Below are 23,116 nucleotides of genomic sequence, written 5' to 3'. Positions count from 1 at the left end.
CAAAAAAAGGCGAGACAAACGACACAGACACACACGCATAAAATAGAGCCTCACAAAACTTAACCTACTCAGAAGCACGCTCATCTTAAAAATAAATAGCGTGTGCTTGCCCAAGCGACATAAAAATGTTCTAAAGTAGTGCAACCACATTAAATCACTGTCTCCATTTCTCCCCACGCATCACCCCTTCCCACTCAAACCTCAGCACTCGGGGCCGTATGTGACAGGACTGCAGTCCCCCACCTCTGCCTTCTGATTTTTCAAGAGCACTTCCCAACATCCTCCCCAGCCCAGCCCCCCCTCTCCAATCCTCAAAAAGGTTGAGGGGAGTTGCGACTAGGGAATTGGCAGGAATCGGTCCTCCGGCGGGGGAAGGTTGCTAGAGTTGTTCTTTGCAGTGACCCAAATTGCACAGAGCTTTTCACTTAGCAGCACTTCAGAACACCTCTCCAATCCTCCCGCCCCCATCTTCCCAAAAGAAAGCCTTGAGAATTAAGCGGGAGGAATAACTTGGTAGAACCATTTGAATAAATCACTTCAACTCACCTGGTTTGGGATATTTCTCCCCACCCCAGGCATAAACAGAAATGATGTGCGAATGAGTCACGCAGGCAAGGAAACGTGTTGCGATGTCCTAAGTCCAAGGGCTGGAGTCAGTCCCTGCCCTGGTGCTGCTGCTACTCTTAGCTCAGCTGGAGCAAGCGGCAATCGCAAGCCCAGCAGCAGCAGGGGGGTGGATAGACCGTAGCACAATGAATGCAGTGGGGTTTTTGCAATGACATCATCCCTCTGTCCGAAAGGCCCCAATAGCCATGCTCAGGAGCGGTGCATTCTGGGAATCGTAGTCTTCTAAAGCCCTGGCAGGACACCGAGGCTATCGCGGGAACTACAATGCCCAAAATGCGCCAAGGTCGGACGCGCCCAGAGCGGGCCAAAGGAGTGCAGGGGACTCGGCCGCCATGTTAGGAGTGCCGGGAACAGTCCGCGGATCCTGGCTGAGGTTTTAGGCAGCGCGCGAGCCGAATGGTGGTGCGGTGGGGACGGTGAGGTGGAGGATAAACCGGTTGGAGAGCCTAGGACCCAAACCTGGGGACACGGGTGTGGACGCGGCAACTGGGGACAGATTGTAGGGCGGATCCGGCTGGAGGCAGTTATCAGGAGGCCGACTGGGCCTGGGCCTTACGGTCCAGTGGGTTGTATAGGCACCCTACCGGTCCTGGTCCTTTTTCTTATTAAGGGATTGAGGGAGTCAGTTTACTTCTGGGCCCAGAGCATCACTTAGGCCCGCTAACAGGAACCTCGGAGCGGTTGGCGTCTTTGTTGGGCTGCGCGGACCCCGGACGGCCATCCTTCTCACTTAGGTCGGAGAAGCCCCTTCCACCCACGGAGTTGGGTTATTCCTCCGGATTTATAGTTATCTTTTTGTCACTTATATTCCAGCCTTCCTTATTCCTCCGCAAGGTTCCGGACCGTCATTGGTTTTTCATACAGGAATGACTTGCCAGAAGGGTCCAAGAAATCGATGTTGGCTCTAATAACCAAGCTGTAAAGGGACGGTGCTTTGGCGCCCCAATTAAGACTAACGTCCAAAGGTGTAACACCCGGTTTAAAATGCCAGGGATTTTATTGATGATAGCCCTATTGACAGCTGGCGGTCGGTTTCGAAGTAACGTGGGTTCTTGGATAAACTTAGAGTGTAGGCTAAAATACTGCGAAGACAGGATGTTCATTAGAAGCATGGATCACCAACTTATTTTAAAAATACAGTTAGTGTTTCATTTGTGGTACTCCATATATACGATTACCTTAAGAATTAATTTTTTTTAACTAGCTGAAACCAAAGTTACTGGTATTTAAGTTATCTTGCTCAGTATCTCAAATGAACTGTATTTTTTTTTCAATTGTGTTACTAAAACAATGCTGTGTATTTGTTCTTTTTCAGAGTGTCTACACTATGAAAGATGGAAAATTTCTTTTTCTCCTGAGGGTATCTGAAGGGTTAAAAATGCCATATATATTTATGTTTTTCTCCCTCCCTTTTGCACAGTTATTCTGAAAACAAAATTACTTGTTACTTTGGGTCATTAACGGTATGCATTTCACCTCTCTGTTAGTAGTTAGTAATATCACAGCTGATGGATGGATTCTCCTATCGGAAAAGCTAAAGAGAGTGATTAAAAATAATAAAACATGGTAGAAACAGTCTTTCAGATGTATACACATGATAACTACAAAAACATAGAAGAATCATCATCTGTCATGTTTCTGGGAACAGGTCACAAGATGAAAGGCTTTGTTTCATTTTTAACAAAGGTAATATGTGTTCGTCTCATTTATCCATGCAGTACAACAATGGGAAAGGCTCATACAAATATTTCTGGTATTCAGAAACACCTTTGCAAGTAATTGTGGTAAGTATAGGAAAGGGAACAAAATGTTTGCTGTTTTCTTTCTGACCTTCAGTATAACTATGGACGTGTTTTACATTTAACAGAGAGAAAAGAGTGGACAGCTTTGCATTTAGGCTTAGTTTCAAACTCTTAAATCATTTTTCGGGGTTGGTGGTTCACTGGTGTGTCTTATTTTACAAATCTATAGTGAATCTTGTTCGTGGTATAAAATATTTCTTTATATAAGCAATAACCTCAATCTGAGTTATTATGGAAGACAGATTTTCGGGGGTGGGGCAGATTGCTTAGAAATCTCATGAGTGAGAAACTAGACCTGTATAATGCAGTGATTTCTATAATTTATAATTTGTCATATGTTTGGGTAGTTTGAAGTTTTTACAGGCTTACATCCAGTAGACATCTAACCATAATGAAAAAATATCTGTTTAATATCTAGGGGGGAAAAAAAGAGTCCATGATTTAACCTTTAACTTTTAGGGGAAAATTCTGCATTCTTCCTTAGAAATTTTATTTACAAAGCTAATATTTGAGGAGTTGGTGACACCAGCTTCTGAAAGAATAACCTCAGTGTCCCAGAGAAAGCATTGGGTTAGGAGAACTGAAAAGTGGGATTAAGAATGCCTTAGGTGGAATAAGCAATTTACATTCTTTTCATCTCAGAAAAGTATTAGGGTTTTGGTTTGTATTATAATTATAGGTAGCTCATTAAAGAGTATTGAGTCATTTGCTCATATGGCAAGAGTTTTTCAACAGTTTTAAGTGTCAGGATCACCTGTAGAACTCTAAAAATATATAGCTATCATCCACTCATCACTGTTGAATTATTCTACCAGGTTGGAACCAGTTATTCTATATTTTTAAAACTATGAGGGAGTGTATAGGAGTAGGGTACAGGTGTCCTCTACATCCTGTATTTGTGTTTATTGTGGTACATTACGTTAGTAATAACAAAAGTTTAGGCAAAGATTTTAGTCTTATTACTAATTATACCCATAAATGAATTCTGAAAATGTGTAGATGAGGAAATGATCTGGAGATCAATTTATACATTGGTGAGGGAGTGGGTTAGGGGAGAAGATTTCAGTTTAGCCTTATGAGTACTGTGATATCCTGACTTACCTAAATATTTCTTAGAGTGAGAATTTAGCATAATATCGAGAAAGTAATGATAAGAGACACTTACCCAAGTAAGAGCTCATACTATCACAAGATTATGGTAAAGCTATTCAGATATTTAGAAGAATCAAGAATCTAGAAAAAGGCGGGGCTCCTGGGTGGCTCAGACATTAAGCGTCCGCTTTCAGCTCAGGGCTTGATCCCGGCATTCTGGAACCAAGCCTGCCTCTTCCTCTCCCATTCCCCCTGCTTGTGTTCCCTCTCTCACTGGCTGTCTCTCTCTCTCTGTCAAATAAATAAAATCTTAAAAAAAAAAAAAAAAAGAATCTAGAAAGAGGCAATAAGATACTAGGATATTCTGAAAATAATTTTTCTTTTTTTCAGTAACTCCTTTCCTTTCCCTGAATCCTAAATTCATTAAATTATTGATGTTATCTTAGTATTCTTGATATTTAGGTAAATGATATACAATAGAGTATCTTTTTAGCTCCAGATCATTTGATTCAGTACTGAATTTGTCTGGGATCTTTACACTGAAAATCCTATAACATTATGTCATTAAAGAATAAATGCAAGATCCAAGAGGACAAACATTTGAAGTGATTAAAGCAGCCCTAGGATTCAAGCACTTAATGGATCCATCTTTAGAGGAGGGAAGCCCTCTTGGATATGGAATATGACGACTGACTTTTGTATTTTGAGGAATGTTGGCCTGGATTCTGCTGCTTCAGTTTGAAATCTATCTTTAATGGCTTGCTCAGTATCACAGACATTAGTAACATTCTAAGCCTCATTGATAATAGCAGGCTCTGTAGGGATGTTGATAAAGATTAAAATAATCTATGTAAAGTGTTTAGCAAAGGACTTCGGAACACTTAAATTTGTGGTGGATTGTTTGTTTGTTTTTTTAACAGTTGGGTAAACTAATTTTTTATTGGCTATTTTTAAAAATTAGCCACAGAGTAATTAGAGCACCGAGGACAGGGATTAACTAAGATACAGTCTTCCTACAATTTGTTAAGTCAAATTTGTATGACCAAATTCCTAGCAAAATACAGTTCCATTTCTTCCTTTCATGTAGTGATACAGGGCAACAATCTTCTTCAGCGCATACTACTAAAAGGAATGTAAAATGCCTGTTACTGAGTTATGTTCCTAAAAGATGATAATTGTGCCTGAGTGACTAAAGTTAAAAAAATTACATAACAATTTTAGCTTGTGTACTTATGTAGCTTGAAGAAGCCCCAAGTTGATTTTGAAAATCATGTTCTGTCTTTGTTGAGAATCACTGTATTATTCCCTTAAATTAGAAAATCATGTGCTAAATTATGAAAAATGTTAGAATTGTTTCATATCTTACGAAGTTCTAAAGTAATGCTTCTATAATCTAAGCTATGAAATTTGAGAGAACAGCTCTGTTGTCTGCCTTTCTGTATCTCTTTTCCAAAATAGAATTTTCTTACCTATCAGAAATGGAATGTCAGTAACCAAAGGTGCTGAAGACCCAGTAGTTACATTAGAAATTATTCTAACCTGATCAGAGTTGAGACAAGCAAATTTAAAAGGGAAAGAAAATTTTACCAAAAGGTATCTTTTAAGACCTCACCTTAGATTAAGTTAGATGTTTTCTAGTGTACATTCTTAGGAGTGAACACAAATAAGCATGACACACACAGTTTAGCAGTTGGACTTTCTCTACGGTAGATCTTAACTCATTCTGAAAACTTTAATATTTCATATTTTAAACACTTTGACTTAATATTCAGGAAACTAAAATGAATTTTTTCTGGTCTTACTTAGTTGACCCATTGTGTTTGTAACAAATGGGCATAATTTTAGCTGCTGGATTTTATAGGCCACTGAAGGTAAATGCAGTAAATATCCCCGGGTCAAGATTTAAAATCCGAATGTCCATAATTAATGATTAGCCAGAAAAGCAAGCCCTGTTTATTCTATGATTCTATTTTTTCATTTTTTAATAGGTTTGGGTAATTGTTGGACTAGAAAATATTTCTTTGCAACAGTAAGTATGTGAAGATGAATTTCATCAAATATAAATGTTAATGAATATAAAGCCTTTTAAGGAAACTATGGAGATGTGTAGTTGTAAGCAATTATGCAAGTGGGCACATACTTAATATTCTTGATCTAGAGTCTTTGAGGGTCCTGTATGGATTTGAACTTGCAGTAAAGGTTAATCCTCAATAGGTTGTATCTTAAAACCTTTTAGGAAATGTTCATCAGTTACCCTCTTAACACCTAACTCCTGATTTGATGAATTTAGCATATAGGTGTTTATCAAATTGAATAGTCTGAGGACTTGTTTGAGCTACTCCACCACCAGAAGATAAAAATTAGGGGCGCCTGGGTGGCACAGCGGTTAGGCGTCTGCCTTCGGCTCAGGGCGTGATCCCGGCGTTATGGGATTGAGCCCCACGTCAGGCTCCTCCGCTATGAGCCTGCTTCTTCCTCTCCCGCTCCCCCTGCTTGTGTTCCCTCTCGCTGGCTGTCTCTATCTCTGTCGAATAAATAAATAAAATCTTAAAAAAAAAAAAAGATAAAAATTAGTAACTATAATCTTTGATATAACCTAAGTGACATTTTTTTTTAACACTTTGAGCCAAAGAAACCCTCAGCTTTCTTCCTTCCCTATCCTCTCCCTGCAGACTTTTAGTCATTACTATGGTATCAAGTGGGATCTTAGAGTTTCTTAGTAATCGTCCCCATCGAACTGGATGATGTTTATTCTATTAGTTCATTGTCGGTATATTGGAGCCACTTCCTTGTATTTCATAGTATTTTATATACAAGACGAAAATGGAGAAAAGCTTACATTTTAAGAGTTTTGACACGTGGTGAAATAAAGTAATTGCAGAAGTGGTAACCTAAAACAAACTGCAAATAACATTGACATACTAGAGCGCTTACATTGCAGTTGCTATTGAAACTAAATAGCATCTTACATAAGTGTAGTAATAAATGACCTTTACCAGTTTCCTGCTATTTCAATGGAATACTTCAGTAACAATAGTATGGTTCATTTACTCTGTCTCAACAATTGTGAATGTGGTGAAAAGTTAAGTGTTACTTTTGGTGATGAATTTTACATTTATTACCTTCTTTTATGTTTGACAGTCTCAATGCAAGTATGTTTATGTCAAGTCTGCTTTGTTTACTCTTTGTATGTTTAATGCTGGGCATTACGCTTGTTTCGAGTTTCAGTCCCATGACCCATTTTCAGTATTCATGTTTGTGTGTCTTTCCAAAATTGTTTGCTTCTTTGTTTCCTGCTGATCCCGAGAGAATTTATGAGCAATTTTTGTTGCTTTTCGTGTTGCTGTGTATTCGCCTGAGATGGGTTGCTGGATTTTCTCATTTTCCAGATAAACTCTGCTCTTCCCTTCCACATTCCTGTAACCTGTTTGGCATTTGTTGGAATTCTGGGTTACTTGTAATGGAAAAGTTGAAGAATCGAGTACTAAGATGCCAGATTTCAGGGGCTTGGGGAGTGAATGAATGGGAGTAGGGAAAGAAGTAGGTATTTCTTTTAAAAACTTTGTATTTTTATGAAGTTTGGCCCTGGAAGAGGCAAGAAATAATGGGAAATAACAAGAGAGTATGTGGGAATGAAAGAGGGTTTTTACTTAAATCTTCCTATTTAGAGGCCAAAATCACATTCCACTTCAGGGCAGTTTGATCATTTCCCAAAGGAATCAGGACTTAGAATTCTGTGCTGTCCCAAATTGGGCCAGGGGAAAGGTGGAAGAACTCTTAAGTACTTATGTAATTTTTTCTATGAATACTCCATACTTTTCTTTTGATTATTTTTCCTTTCCATTCCCTTCCTGTTCGTGTTCCTTCAAGGCTTTCGTACTGCCTATTTAACCAAACTTCTGGAAGAATAGTGCATTTTTTTAGTGCATTTTTTTGACCATTCCAAAAAAGCGTAGCAATGACCAAGAGCCTAGGTTTCTTTTGAGAAAGCAACTGGTCCTAAACAGGCATTTGCCCTTTATACCAATATCATTATACTTACCAACCAAACCTGACTGGGATCCTCACCACCACTATTAGAGAAAACTGCTCATTTGACCAGAAGATTAAACTTGAACAAAACCTGTCTGTTCTTGCCTAGCTGTTATTACCAAGACACATTACCTGGAGGAGGAGAAGTCTGAGATAGATTCTTTTAATTATTTATGTGAGAAAGGTATGATTGTAAAAACAAAAATGCATGAGAGAAAAGCGGCTAACATCTTAAAGCAACAGAACCCTCAACAAAAAGTGGAAAATCCAGTTCTAACAGTTATGAATAAAGTTTTCCATTGCTTGAATTCACTGTCATTACCTAATAAATAAGCTGCTGTTTCCCTTCAGAGGTTTAACTGGCAAAATAAATGGAAAGATGGCAGCAAAAGAAGGGAATCGCTAAGACTGGTAAGGATTCAGTATAATCAGAAATAGCAAAGGAAATTGGTTATTACTGGATCCTGACACTAACTCACTGTCCAAATGTGATTTCATTTCCTTTAATGAGATAGGCACCGGAAGAAATAACTTGAGGGATTTCTAAGAAAAGACACTTGTGGCTACCAATTGAATTGCTCTCTGTTACAAGTTACATTTTAAATTACAATGCATAGTGCAAGGCTCCATACATCCTCCAACATGACTCCCCAAGTTAGCTAACACTTTATATCCAAGCTAATACCTATTTCTGGTGAATTTAAGTTTATGCAGCACTCTTCTACCACTTCCAACTGGAAGGAGGAAAAGACATGAAAACAAATGTTAACTGTGTAATTGTTTATTGTCATGGGACCAGAGTTATACCCAGATTCAGAAATCTATTTGATACTCCTGCTTACTACTAAGTTAATGCAAGTAATTATTAATAGTTAATATTAACCGTTAATACCTACCTGCTCAGTAGTCTAAGATAAGAGATAGACTTTACATAGGCTGTTAATTTATGTGCTTGAGCCCACTTTGGTTTTCAGTAATCTAAGTAGAAACTTGAAGTTACATATGACCCCATTGTATAACTTGAGATAACCCTAAATTTCTGTAATGTATTTTGGTACTATGTTGAATTCACTTAAAAATCCACCTAATAGAGCACCTGGGTGGCTCAGTTGGTTAAACGTCCGCCTTTGGCTTGGGCCATGATCCCAGGGTCCTGGGTTTGAGTCCTGCGTCAGGTTCCCTGCTCAGCGGGGAGCCTGCTCCCTCTCCTCCCTGCACGTGTGCTCTCGCTGTTGCTCTCTCTCAAATAAAATCTTTAAAAAAAAAATGCACTTAATAGTTCACAGATAACTGGAAAGTAATTTTTCCAGTAGTACTGGCAGGAACATGCTGTTAAAATATTTGTGAACTAGTTGAGGTCTAAATAGAACTACAGCGTATTTGTGTATGTAAAAAATGCATAATGTTTATACCATTTTATATACACACACACACACACACTACAGCATAAGCTCTAGTTCTGTTTTGACCTCAACTAGTTCACAAATATTTTAACAGCATGTTCTCACCAATACATATATTTATATATATAAAAGTGTGTATCATATATAATGTTTATACCATCATTTACAAGTAACTGAAGAACTATATCATACTGACAGTTTAAAGATTGACAAGATAGGGTGCCTGGGTGGCTCAGTTGGTTAAGCGTCTGCCTTCTGCTCAGGTCCTGATCCCGGAGTCCTGGGATCAAGTCCCGCATCAGGCTTCCTGCTTGTCGGGGAGTCTGCTGCTCCCTCTACCCCTCCCCCCTACTTATGATCTGTCTCAAATAAATAAATAAAATCTTAAATAAAAAAAAAAGATTGACAAGATAAGGAAGTACTGTCTAAAACCATTTTTAGCGTTTGGTCTGCCAATACCTGGAGTGACTTCAGGCTTTATGGCCCACTTCAATGTTAATCTGTAAAAAATTCCAAAGGCATAGTTTGAAATACTGGTGAGTCAGGCCTGAGTTCTGGATTCCTGGTCTGATAATCAGTAACTAAGGTGTCAGCCTAGGCAAATCAACTTTGAATCTGGTTGGTTTTTTTTTTTTTTTCTAATTTTCTTAAGATTTTATTTACATGAGAGCATGAGTGGGCTGAGGGAGAGAGAAAAGCAAGAGTCCCCGCTGAGCAGGGAACCCCGCTGCAGGGCTGGATCCTAAGACCCCAGCCAGGGTCATGGCCTGAGCCGAAGGCAGATGCTTAACCATCTGAGCCACCCAAGTGCCCCTGAATCTGTTTCTTTATGTTTAATAATCTGGTAGCATTTAACATCAAATACATGGTTTTTGGTGATGTTCCAGCATGATAATCTGGGATACATGCTAAAAATGCAGATTCTGGTGTCCCACCTAGATATACTGCTTAAAAGTCTGAAGGTGAGATTGGGATCTGCATTTTTTTAAAAGATGATTTATTTTAGAGAACACATGTGCGGTGCATGAGCATATGGGGGAAGGGGCAGAGGGAGAAGGAGAGAGTCTTAAGCAGACTCCTGAGATCAAAACCTGAGCTGGAACCAAGAGTTGGATGCTTAACTGAGGGCGCCACCCAGGTGTCCCCTGAGATCTTAAATAAATTCACCAGATGATTTCTTTCTACCTAATCTTAAAAGCACCAAGGTGAAATAACTTGCCAAAGTTACTTCCAAAGTTAGGCCCCCTCTTTTTTGTGTTCCTAACTCTTCTTTCCTTCATGCTCAATAACTTATTCCTGCTGTTATTCCAGGACACAGATGCCAAAATTTAAAAAGTACTTCTGCATACGTATATTCAGTGAAAAATCAAACTCTACCACATGGACAAGCATTGCTTAATTAAGGTGTGTAATACAGTTTTGGGGGGTTTTTTTTTAGGGAAATGAACAAATTATATCTTCATCTAAAGCATTTGATTAAAGAAATTAAGCCCTACAGTACTCTATTATAGACATCCAAAGTATCAATATTTGGGGGCACAGTTTCAATCCTAAATCCATTTCTTAGATTCTGTAAGTACATATTGAGTAATTACCAACTTAAATACCCTGGAGATACAAAGATGACTATGACCCTCTACACATGAGAGCCTAAACGTTTTCAGTGTCATGGACCCCTTTATCAATCTAGTGAAGTCCGTGGATCACTTTTCAAAAAAAAAAAAAATGTTTTTAAGTATATACAGTATGTTGGATTACAGAGGGAGCCAGAGATAATGAAATAGTTACCAAAATTTTTATATAGAAATATATATGCTTTTTTAACTTACTAAGATCTAGCAGTAGCTCTAATCTGCAATTTCAACAGTGGTGAGCATAAATGATATTTCAAGTTGTTTGCAACAGTTGTAATATATGAAAATATAGTTCAACTGTGAACTATGAAAAATTATCCTTTACTGCCAGCACTACTGTGATCTGTTGCCTATGTTCAAATTTTATTAGAAGTTATTGAAAATTTAGATGCAGTTTTTCCCCATCCAAATTCATGGACCCACTGAATCCTATTAAGAACTCTGGTTAAACTGTAGGAACTTTCACGTTGTAGCCAAGGCCTAAGTAAGATCTTTAAGTACCTAGACACTGAAAAACTTGTGATGCCTTGCCTCAGGTAATTCAAAATCAAAATATTTACACCATGAAGTAGATTTAAGGAAGTTCTGTTTCTCCTGGTGAAGACTCTGATGCTTTTTAGAAAGCACTAAGTTATCTCTGAGAAAGTACTAAAGTACTCCATTTGTTTCATCATGGATGAACAGGAGGAGTGGCTGCAGTTGTGTGAAAGTATGGGTTTATTATCTTAAGATTGTATCTGCTACACTTGGTATATAGTAAAGGCTCAATAACAGTAAAATAAACGATCTTTTCCATAAGGGGTTCACAATTTTAGAGAACATTAAGGTACAACACCAAGTGTGGACTACTATAATAGGCACCAGATGCTCATTGCTCTTTAAATGAACAGATTGGAGGGGTTGTTTGTAACCCAAGTGATGTCACTTGCAGATAAATCGAGTAGGACTACCATCCTCAAGTGATCCTACTAGTGTGTAAGCTCCATGAGGGTAGGATTTTTGTCTGTTTTGTTCATTGTATTTGATGTATTCCAGAAATTTAGTAAAGTGCCTGCCATACTCAGCTAATCTGTACTCACCTGATTAGCCTCAGATCTGTGTACCTCCATTTCTGTAGATGCTGCTGAAACATTTTAGCATTAACCTACCAGAAACTAGTAATTAAAAATAGCTCTTCTTCCTTAGACATTCAGTAAGTGAATAAAGAGGAATATTTTATTTTCTCCTCTGCAGAAAGCTAATAAATGCTATCCTAAGTGTAAGTTTAGCTACCATTTTTATTCAACAGTCCTTGAGGATAGGAATTGCCATTATTTTAAAATTAAGGCACAAACCTGCCCAGAGTCATCACCCGTGAGCTAGCTAGTAGAGGAACTGGAAAACAATACAAAGTGAATGTCCCAGACCTAGGTATCTTATCTCCCATTTAACCAAGACACAAACGTGGTCTTTCCCTCACATTTCACAAAGAGGTACAATCATGTGAAACAGACTCGGTAACAAAACAAGTTCCATAGCTATTTAAGCACATCTTCATGAGTTCTTATGTAGAAATATGTTTTTTAAACTTCAAATATAGATCAGTTATAGTCTATTTCTCTGCTTTGTGGTCACAACGTACTTGTTATCTTTTCATCTTTTATATTCTACCCTTCAAGAAAAGCATTTGAAGGTTTCAGGGGTTTGTGTTGGTAATTTACAGCTAATAGGGTTTTTTAAATGCTCATTCTTCCCACCCACCATGGATGGGTATGTTTTCACATAGCTTGTTTAGAAGGCAATAAAGCAGTTTAGACAAAAGCATCATTGTTTGAACTAAGAAAATGTTAATGAAAGTGAAGAGTGATTTCAAAGTCCTGAGTCACACAGGGAGAACCAGACCAATATCTAAATTAGTGTGTGATACAGAAGCAGTCATGTTGGTCAATCCATAACTTGAAGAAGTTAAACAGGACTTCATGTTATAGGTGAAGAAATTGAATAGCTGGGAAATAAAACCTGGCCTGACCTGTACTAATGTGAAGCCATTTATAGGTTTTACCTATGTTACTAGGAATAAAATTCATTGACTTCACTGCAGAAATACTGATCACAATGTGCTGCCCTGGATCCCGCCGGGGATGTTTCATAACACATGGTGTATGGACCTTATTGCCGTTCTACTTTTTTTTTTAAGATTTTTTTTTCTTTTTTTTTTTAATGTTTTTTTATTGTATTATGTTAGTCACCATACAGTACATCCCCGGTTTCCGATGTAAAGTTCGATGATTCATTAGTTGCGTATAACACTCAGTGCACCATGCAATACGTGCCCTCCTTACTACCCATCACCGGTCTATCCCATTCCCCCACCTCCCTCCCCTCTGAGGCCCCCAGTTTGTTTCTCATAGTCCATAGTCTCTCATGTTTCATTCCCCCTTCTGATTACCCCCCCTTTCTTTATCCCTTTCTTCCCCTACCGATCTTCCTAGTTCTTATGTTCCATAGATAAGAGAAATCATATAATTGTCTTTCTCTGCTTGACTTATTTCACTTAGCATTATTTCCTCCACTGCCGTCCATGTTGCAGCAAATGTTGAGAATTCATTCTTTCTGATAGCTGAGTAATATTCCATTGTATATATGGACCACAACTTCTTAATCCAGTCATCTGTTGAAGGGCATCTCGGCTCCTTCCACGATTTAGCTTTGTGGACAATGCTGCTATGAACATTGGGGTGCATATGGCCCTTCTCTTCACTACGTCTGTATCTTTGGGGTAAACACCCAATAGTGCAATGGCTGGGTCATAGGGTAGCTCAATTTTTAACTTTTTAAGGAACCTCCACACTGTTTTCCAGAGTGGCTGTACCAACTTGCATTCCCACCAACAATGTAGGAGGGATCCCCTTTCTCCACATCCTCTCAAACAATTGTTGTTTCTTGCCTTGTCTATTTTTGCCATTCTAACTGGCGTAAGGTGGTATCTCAGTGTGGTTTTGATTTGAATTTCCCTGATGGCTAATGATTTTGAACATTTTTTCATGTGTCTGTTAGCCATTTGTATGTCTTCATTGGAAAAGTGTCTGTTATATCTTCTGCCCATTTTTTGATTTATTTGTGTCTCGTGTATTGAGTTTGAGAAGTTCTTTGTAGATCTATTTGACAGCACAAGTAGGCAGAGCAGCAGGCAGAGGGAGAGGGAGGATCAGGCTCCCTGCTGAGCCGACGGGGCCCTGGGATCATGACCTGAGCCAAAGGCAGATGTTTAACCAACTGAGTCACCCAGGCACCCTCATTCTTTTAACTTGTAGTTCTTGTACAGGTCACACGACAGTTTTATATTTTGAAAATAATTATAAATAACTGCATCATTTATTGACTTGGAAAGGTAGAACCAGTGACTAATTGTAGGCCAACAGGGGGTTAGAAAATCACCTTTTAATACTCACAGTGCTCCTGATTACAATGTCTAGAAACAACTTGATTGTATCTTCTAACTCTCCTTCCCTTTTATTTATTTTTTAGCAACTTCAACAACCTAAATTCCATTCATGCAAATAAGCATTATCTCCTTTCCTTTTAGCACAGAGCTGCATAATGACTAGCTCATAAAGCAGCCAGATGTTATTGCTATCAGTAGGTAACATGCTATTTTGCCTGGTAACTACACAGTTGGCATGCAACAATTGTTTAATGGATAAGTCAGTTAAAATTTTGATGGATTGCTTAGTCCCGTAAATAAGCATTGACTTACATCACCCCTTATCACCTGATGCTTTTGTGACAGATTTTCTACTAGTGGACTGTTTCAGACACTGAAGAAAATAGAACGTTCATTAATTGATGAACCTCTCCCCCCACCTGCCACTGGCCTGGACAGGAGACTGAATTGTAGTCCTTGATTCCCAGTATACCATAACTAGTCTGAAAGGGAGAGGTAGAGAGGGCCATGATATTTGAGGATAAAATCTTGTTTATTTATAGCTGAACTTTATGTCATTGTGTTTAATACCATGACCATTAAGCCATTCCTATAATATTTAAGTTTATCTTCTGAAGGAAACTTGTGAAATGTCCTCAGAATGACTTGGGTTTTTTTTGTTTGTTTAAGTAAGCTCTAGGCCCAATGTGGGGCTTTAACTTAGAACCCTGAGATCAAGAGTTGCACACTCTACTAACAAAGCCAGCCAGATACCCCAGAATGACTTGGTTTTTAGTGGCATTAATTATTGTTTTCTTTTGGGACCTGATTCTTTCTAGTAACAGATTCCAAAATGTTGCAGTTTGTCAAAGACTGTTTCATGTTCAGTATCTTTTTTTTTTTGCCTTTCCATGTAAATTTTATTTATTTTTATTTTTTATAATATTTTTATTATGTTATGTTAGTCACCACACAGTATATCCTTAGTTTTTGATGTAGTGTTCCATGATTCATTATTTGCGTATAACACCCAGTGCACCATGCAGTATGTGCCCTCCTTCATACCTTACAACCAGCCTATCCCATTCCCCCACCCCCCTCCCCTCTGAAGCCCTCAGTTTGTTTCCCAGAGTCCACAGTCTCAGTATCTTTTTAAAAATACAATTAGGTAAAGCATTTTTAGGTAGACTGCATCTATCTCGTCTATTTTCCTGATACTCGGTAATGTTTTTCATCATCAGCCACAGCTCTGAAAGGACATTAAAGGGTCTCATGTTACACACTATAGCACTAATGTTCATAATAAAACATTAAGATAGGTTGAAGGCTTCCATGATTAGCCTACACTCAATTTTTTCCTATCTTCTGGCCTCTTTTATTTCATACTTATATTTTTGTAGTAACTATGTTGAGGGTACATGACCACTAAATTGTATGTTTCTTTGAGAGCAGGAGCTATAGCATGTTATATAGCATGTTTATTTTCACATTTCTGTATGCGCTAAAACGGAACTTTTATTTCTTCAGCAAATATTCACTGAGTATCCACTAGGTGTCAGATATACTAGGTAGATTCTAGGGAAACCAAGATAACTAAACCCTTGGGAATCTGTCTTGTGGGGGAGAGGTGGGAAAAGATATTTGTAAGCCAAAAAAACAAAACCAAAAAACCCTGCAGTATCATATGATGTTATAGTGGAATAGGATATTTCCTGGTTTAAGAAGACTAAAAAATCATTTCCAAAAATATCTCCCCAATAAGCTTGCCTCAGTGACTAAATTTCCATCATTAGGATGTCATTTTTTTATAAGACCATTACTGCATTGTGATTGCTTCTGGCAGGAGAACTAAGGGGCATGAATGGGCTGTAGAATTACTTTTTCCCTCTCTTTAAAACCTTTTTGTTAATTTTACATATAGTAAGATTCACTTTTTGGTATATAATTTCAGGAGTTTTGACAAATGCATGAAAGTCCTGTAATCACCACCACAATCAAGATACAGAACAGTTCCATCACCTCAAAAAGTTATTTTGTACTGCCCCTTTTATAATTTTATAATATATATTTCATAATATTTGGTAAAATAATTTTTCAAAAAGTAAGGTTTGAGTGTTTCATGTACATCTTTTCCTTATCAAAAAAAGTATGGGGGCGCCTGGGTGGCATAGCGGTTAAGTGTCTGCCTTCGGCTCAGGGCATGATCCCGGCGTTACGGGATCAAGCCCCACATCAGGCTCTTCCGCTATGAGCCTGCTTCTTCCTCTCCTACTCCCCCTGCTTGTGTTCCCTCTCTCGATGGCTGTCTCTCTCTGTCGAATAAATAAATAAAATCTTTAAAAAAAAAAAAAAAAAGTATGTCTTTGGGTTAAGAGAGTACCTTTTCTAATAAGCCTCTGGAGAAATATAGGTATCCAAGGAAGGGCTAAATTATTACACCATTGTAAGTCATCTACACTTCAGTTGGCAGATCAAGCTGCTGAAAAGAATTAGGACTCAGAAAATGTAAGGGCTGTATGTGGTGTATATATGTTAGGTTAGAGAATAGGAGTTGGGGTAGAAGAGGAGATTACAGCCTGACAGTGGAACAACATGCATTGAAGGATAAGGGTAGCATGTTTTGAATAGTATAAGGTCCTTGGGTTCCCAAAGATACAGGGGGCGCCAAAGAAGAGATGAGTCCTGAAGAGGGGTGGCCTTCATGTAAAAATTGGTCAGTCTGTTATCTAGAACTACAGTCCTGGGATTCTAGAACTGGTTCTGCCAGTAACTCATTCTTGAAAAGTCACTTTCCTTTTCTGGGCCTCAATTTCATCATCTATTAAAAAAAAAAAAAAAGTTGGATTAAGTATATTCTAAAATCTATTTGAGTATTCTCCAACTAGAGGGTATGTGTGTCAGGGGGCGGGATGGTTCTGAATTTCTGTCCCATTTTAACTGGAGAGGAACATCTGTGGATAACAATAACCCAACTCTAACAAGTATTTTAAGATCTCTTAAAGTGTCATGTAGTTTGATGTCAAGCTGGAAAGCACAGTTAATGCTGATCTCATCTGGGCTCCAATGATCTAGCTCTCTTGCCCTCAGTGTTCTCATTTGTAGAATGACTAGATATACTTTAAGGTTCCTCAAAGTTTCACATTTTTTGAATGTGAAACCTCTTAAAACTTTCCAGTGTTATTTTTATTCTCATTTCCTCTGGGTCTGTACCTATTCTGATTTTGCTTTTTTAAGTTATTAGTCGCTATTCATTCAGTACTTATGTTGCCAGAATTTTTAATGTAGGGTATTTGACCTATGTTATTTAAGAAATTTTACAGTGCTGCTGTTCTTTATAGGTGTACAAGTATGGGAAAATTACACCATGCCTCCCACCCCCATCCTGGATAACATATTCCTACAACAAGATCTCATTTCAGTAAATATTAAAAGTAGCATTAGAGAGGGGAAGAAGGGAAGGAAGATGTGTGTGGCTTTCAGTTGGTAAGTGAAGGGAAAAGAACTAACAGTTGAGGACCTACTATGAGCTAGATACCTTATATGTGCCTCCCTTTTTAGGTCATTGATAAAAGCAGGCAGGAAGGGAGCCTATTTATCTTGATATCAAAAAGGGAAAAAAACTTTCTTCCCACAAATCATTGAAATTATTCAGAATATATTTTTTCATGTCATTTTTCCCTGTGAAGGCACAAACAGCACGATGCTTCTACATAGTGTTTGGCGAATGTTTGTAAGTGAGTAGGGATTTTTCTCCTGTCCTTAGAGTAGTGGTTCTTTGGGTCCATGGACCTCTAAGAATTTTATAAAGCTATGGACCCACCTAGGAATTCTCCTCTCCCACTGCACAAACACAACAAAATAAAAACAACCATCTTCCTCTCCTTGCCCTAAGTACCTCCACATCTGTATTTGTGCAAAATCCATAATTTTGGGATGTTTTCCTCCTTTCTGCAATTTATTCATGTGTCCCAGGTTAAGAACTCAGCCCTGGAAACATCTCTGGATATCTAGGCAGCCTAGGAGCTTAATTCCATTACCTTGTAATGCTTATAGAGCTGTCATCCTTTATTGGTCCTTTATAGGTTTGAGAAAATTACACCATGCGTCCAGACTGTTCAGTTTGTTTTTTATGAGGAGAAATTATATCCAGCTTGCTTTTCAGTTCATTAATATGTGCTACAACCAAAGATTAGCATTTTTAAGGTTTTTGAAGTAGGAATTGTTTAATTTACAGATGAAGAAATTAAGGTTTGTCCCAAACTTTATTTTTTGCGAGTATCATATCTCTGGGCTTTCTAAATGGAATGATTCCCCTCCCTTCCTTCCTTCCTCCCTTCCTTCCTCCCTCCCTCCCTCCCTCCCTCCCTCCCTCCCTCCCTCCCTTCCTTCTTTCCTTCCTTCCTCCCTCCCTCCCTCCCTCTCTCTCTCTCCCTCCCTCTCTGCTTTCTTTCCTTTTTCCTTTCCTTTCCTTTCCTCATTCAGAAACCCACTTAAAACATTGTCAGGCCAGTATCCTCATCTGTGAAATTGTATCTGGGTAGAGAAGGATAGTGAAAAAAAATGACCTTGTCTCATAATGGAAGACAAGGACCTGTAACAAATATTCTAAGTAATTCCAAATACGGTATGAGAATTCCCCCATAAGGTTGTGAGGATCACATTGGTTGAAGGGAAACTGAATGTTGTGTAAACTACAGTTTTCTAATCATGAATGGCCCTTAGCTTGATATAAAATCCAGGGCCTAGTACAGAGAAGTTATTTGGATGCCTATCATCTCCAGTATCTCCCGTATGCCTACTTGACAAGACTGCATCTCATCCAGGCTTGTGATGGAGGAAAATTGAATTGTTTATTATTAAAGTGAAAAAATAGGGAGTTCACTGATCAAATGGGTTAATATTTTGAGCACTTACTGTGTGCCTGGAGCTTTTTAATTTCTGGGTGAAGAGTAACAGTCTCCATTGTACACTTACCCCAGGCTACATACATAGTTATAGCTAACATTTGAGTGCTTACTGGAAGCAAAAGCATTGTTCCAGGTGCATTTGCATTTATTTCATTAACATGTTTCTCAATCTTTGTAATAACTCAGGAAAATACTGTTAAGGTTGTAATCACTAACAATAACAAAACTGGAATTTAAAGAGATTGGACTATTTGCCCAACAATGTTGCGAAGCTGAGACTTTGAACCCTAGCTGATTTGACTCTGAAGTCTGTACTCCATTCCAGTACGCTACCAAAGCCTCTGACTTATAACCATTAATGTTTGCTGTCATTTGCGAGGTCAGGATGGCTGTCCATAGTGGGGGACACCATAAAGGTGGGACTAAGGGGGAGTTACTGGGCCTTTTCTGAGAGAAGTGGTGCCTTGCCCCGCAAACAAGTTTCTTGTGTTGAAATCAGGTTGGAAAGATAAAAAAGGTTGAAGAAGGTGGAGGTGGCGTGGTTGAACCTGTTCAGGAACTGATTACATCTGAGCCTCTGGCCCTTTTGCCTGCCAGCTGACTCAGAGCTGGCCGATGGGCCAAAGCCCAGGCAGGTTAATTTCATGGGCTGTATACTTCAAAGGATCTGATTCCTGGCACTGCTATGCACATTGCTTTTCAGAGGGCAGAGTCTTGTGGGGGAAGGAACAGGATGGCCTCCAGGAAGTGTTTGCAAAAGACCAAGGCAGTGTTTGCTCTAAATCCAAATATATACAGCTTGTTCTAGGTTTGGCAATAAAAACCACAAGATCAGCCCTAAGCATGGCTTAAAATTGGGTATTTAAATCATAAGTATTCCTCTTCAGTAAATACAATAGTTAAGAATATGAATCCCAGAGTTAGACATGGATTCCGATATTGGCTCTACCACTCAACTGTGAATGAATTGATTACTAGGCCTCAGTTTTCTCATGTGCGAAATGGGGATTAAGTACCTACTTAATATACTTGTTGTGAAGGTTAAAGTGAGGATAAAGTATTAAGCGAGTATAAAGCATAAATCACAGTACCTGAGACATAGTAAATTCTCTTGCAAAACTCATTCAGAGAAAACTCATATTTTATAAGAGAATCTCTGGGCTTAATTGATTCATTTTTCTTTTACTTAACATACATTCAAAAAGCATTTGTATTCGGTGGCAGGGATGGTGAAAACAATAACAACTTTTGTTGAACATGTAGAATGAGCCAAATATTTTTTAAAATATATTGTCTCATTTAATGTTCACAGCAGCCCTACAAAGTATTTTCCTACCTTATTAATGAGACCCTAGGTTGAGAGAAGTTCCGTAGCATGACTAAGATTGTATAGTCAGCACTCCATTAACTCTAAAACCTATGAATGAAATAGCCTTTATCCCCACTGGAACATATTCAGCAAGCAGTCAGACACATAAATATCTACATTCAAAGTGCTGTTACTGAGGTTTATACTATGTGATTGGGAGCAGAGAGCAGGGAGGGTGAACTGGGCAGGGGTGTGCCTGGGTGGAGTAAAGTCCATCTTCTCCACAAGAATAAATGCTAATAGTGGGGCTTTTACTAGTAGAGAGGAGTTAAGAGACCTCTTTCTCAAGTCACATTAAAAGAGGGATTAGCATCATGACAAGCATTATAATCACAGCAAATGTTATAATTGCAGGCATAAGAACTGTCTCCAGAAAGACCAGATTATGTTGTTTACTTGAAGTGGAATGGTGGGGGTTATATACAAATAATAGCTATTTGCATCAGGAGTATCTGTACCTCCTTGGGCTTTGTAATTGAACTAACAATAATAGCAGCTAACTCCTATTGCATGATCATTAGGTAATAGTCACTACAGTGTTCACAGGCCAGAACTCTTATTTTTAGAGAGGGAGAGAGAATGAGAGGAGAGAGAAGGGGCAGAGGGAGAGAGACTCTTAAGCAGTCTCTACGTGCAGCATGGAGCCCAACTCAATCTCACAACCCTGAGATCATGACCTGAGCCAAAAATCGAGTTGGGTGCTTACCTGACTGAGCCACACAGGTGTCCCTCACAGACCAGAACTCAACTAGACAAAGGTGGAAAGGCTTTGTCTAAACCAAAAATCTCAAATTAAGTACACTTAATTTGGGCAAATACCCCCAATATATGTATATTACTTCCTAGTATAAGTTATCCACTATGAAATGCAGATATACAATTAAAAAATTGTAAGGGACGAAATGATGTTGAAATAAACTATTTTTATCTCAAGGCAAAATATTCTTGGGATTCTACATGTTATTAATAGTGGATATAAATTAGTGTTTCAAATAGGCTACTTAATAGTTTTGGATTTTTTTGGTCAATTTGTCAGTTTTGATTAAATGATCATTGCATTTAACATAATATGACTGATACTAAGTAGAAATGTCAGTTCTGCCAATTTTTTTGGTCCTCTTATGTATCATCTTCAATTCAGAGTTTGTTTTGTTTTGTTTTTTAAAGATTTTATTTATTTGACAGAGGTAGAGACAGCCAGCGAGAGAGGGAACACAAGCAGGGGGAGTGGGAGAGGAAGAAGCAGGCTCATAGCAGAGGAGGCTCATAACGCCGGGATCACGCCCTGAGCCGAAGGCAGATGCTTAACTGCTGTGCCACCCAGACGCCCCACAGAGTTTGTTATTTTTTTAAGCAATCTTTTTAAATCAATTGTTTATTTTGTGAGATTTAATTTAGCAAAAATTAGATTAGAAAAAAATCCATAAATCCTCTTTTTAAAAGATTACTTATTTTAGAGAGAGAGTGTGTGTGTGCACAGGGGCGAGGGGCAGAGGGAGAGGAAAGAGAATCTCAAGCAGACTCCCCACTGAGCGCAGAGCCTGACTCGGGACTCCATCCCACAACCCTGAGATCATGACCTGAGCCAAAATCAAATAGTGGGATGCTTAACCAACTGAACCAGTTAGGTGCCCCTAAATCCTCTTTGGAACTGCAATATGTCACTAAATTCTGAAAGTGAAAGAACTCCCATTCACACTTCATGTGATATGTCAGCATCAAATATAGGGACAGTGTAGAGATGCCAAACTCTATATTAATAGAGCTTAATTTTTTTATGAATAAGAAACATGTATAAGAAAAACTTGTCACACCTCAGATTGCCTTGCATACCTCTAGAGTGAATACACTCCATTTTGTAGATCAGTGGTCTAAGCAACAGGACCTGTGGCCATGAATTCAGTGGGAATGTCCAATCTTATCTTTAGCAATGACTGGTTCAAATTCACTTATGGACGACAAATGAGAACAGCACAATATGACTTCTCAGGAAATCAGAAGAGCTGAGCAGAGCTGGACCTTAGAGAATGTGGCCTGTCTGTACAAAGGGAGAGTCTACCTTTGTTAAATGCCTCAAAGAAATACATTCTAGTTTTGAAGAAAATGAACTTTGTCAGACCTACCTAGACTTAATCCCAGTTCTGCTACTTACTAGCCGTGCAATCTGGGGAAAGCAACAACCTCTTGTAGTTTGTTTCTCATCTCTGAAATAAGAATGATTAATGTCAGTACTTACCTCACCAAGAAGTTAAATGTGAGCCTATTAAACCCTCACTATGTGCAGAGATGCTGAGCTAAACTATTTACAAGAATTCTTTTAATCATGATATACTAGGGTGGTAGAAGTTAACTAATTTTTCACTAAAACATTTTCCTTTTCCTCCTGGGCACACAAAAGGACTACATTTCCTGGCCTTCCTTGCAGCCACATTTTGTTCTGGCCAATGAAAAATGAGCAGAGGCGATCAACGTTACCTTCAGGCCTGACCCATGAAACTTGCCCTTTTAATTCTTCAGGCTCTCTTCCCTCATCTGGGAGAGGATCCAGCAAAACCAGTAGTGCAAGGGCCTCTCTTTTCATCCCCCCACCTCCAATCTTTACTGGATTGTGATATGAACCAGAAATAAAACTCTTAATATATTAAGTCATTGAGATGTGGGGGTTGTTTGTTATAACAATTCGTGTATCCTGACTAATACAACAAGATTGACAAGAACCTAGAGAAGGGAGAGATAAATTGTTTACGGTGTCTGGCACATGGTGTACAATAAAAAGTGAGTAACCTCATTAATTTAAGAAAGATGAAGGTTACTTTTATGAGAGAGCTTATGAGCAACTACCTAAAA

General features: G+C 38.5%; 1 protein-coding gene and 1 long non-coding RNA gene across 4 annotated transcripts in view; one reads left to right on the top strand and one right to left on the bottom strand.

The window, feature by feature from the left end:
• RAB30 (RAB30, member RAS oncogene family) overlaps positions 1-775 on the bottom strand; it is a 74,536-nt gene extending 73,761 nt beyond the window's left edge. The window contains exon 1 of one of the 2 annotated variants that reach the window (XM_026518208.4): positions 547-775. The gene's annotated coding sequence lies outside the window, so the exon portion shown is untranslated. The remainder of the gene's footprint in view (positions 1-546) is intronic. The other variant, XM_026518207.4, reaches the window with a different exon arrangement.
• A 165-nt stretch (positions 776-940) lies between these two features.
• Positions 941-22,911, top strand: LOC113269381 (uncharacterized). Of its 2 annotated transcripts, none has more exons than XR_008960992.1 (2): positions 941-10,360; positions 22,668-22,911. It is a non-coding gene; the product is annotated as an uncharacterized LOC113269381 (long non-coding RNA). The 2 variants fall into 2 exon arrangements; XR_008960991.1 differs by lacking the exon at positions 22,668-22,911 and adding an exon at positions 15,945-16,094.
• The last annotated feature ends 205 nt before the right edge of the window (positions 22,912-23,116 follow it).

The sequence above is a fragment of the Ursus arctos genome, unplaced genomic scaffold, assembly GCF_023065955.2.
Source record: "Ursus arctos isolate Adak ecotype North America unplaced genomic scaffold, UrsArc2.0 scaffold_22, whole genome shotgun sequence".
In the NCBI taxonomy this organism is placed as follows: domain Eukaryota; kingdom Metazoa; phylum Chordata; class Mammalia; order Carnivora; family Ursidae; genus Ursus; species Ursus arctos.
This window is presented reverse-complemented; position numbering and strand designations above follow the sequence as displayed.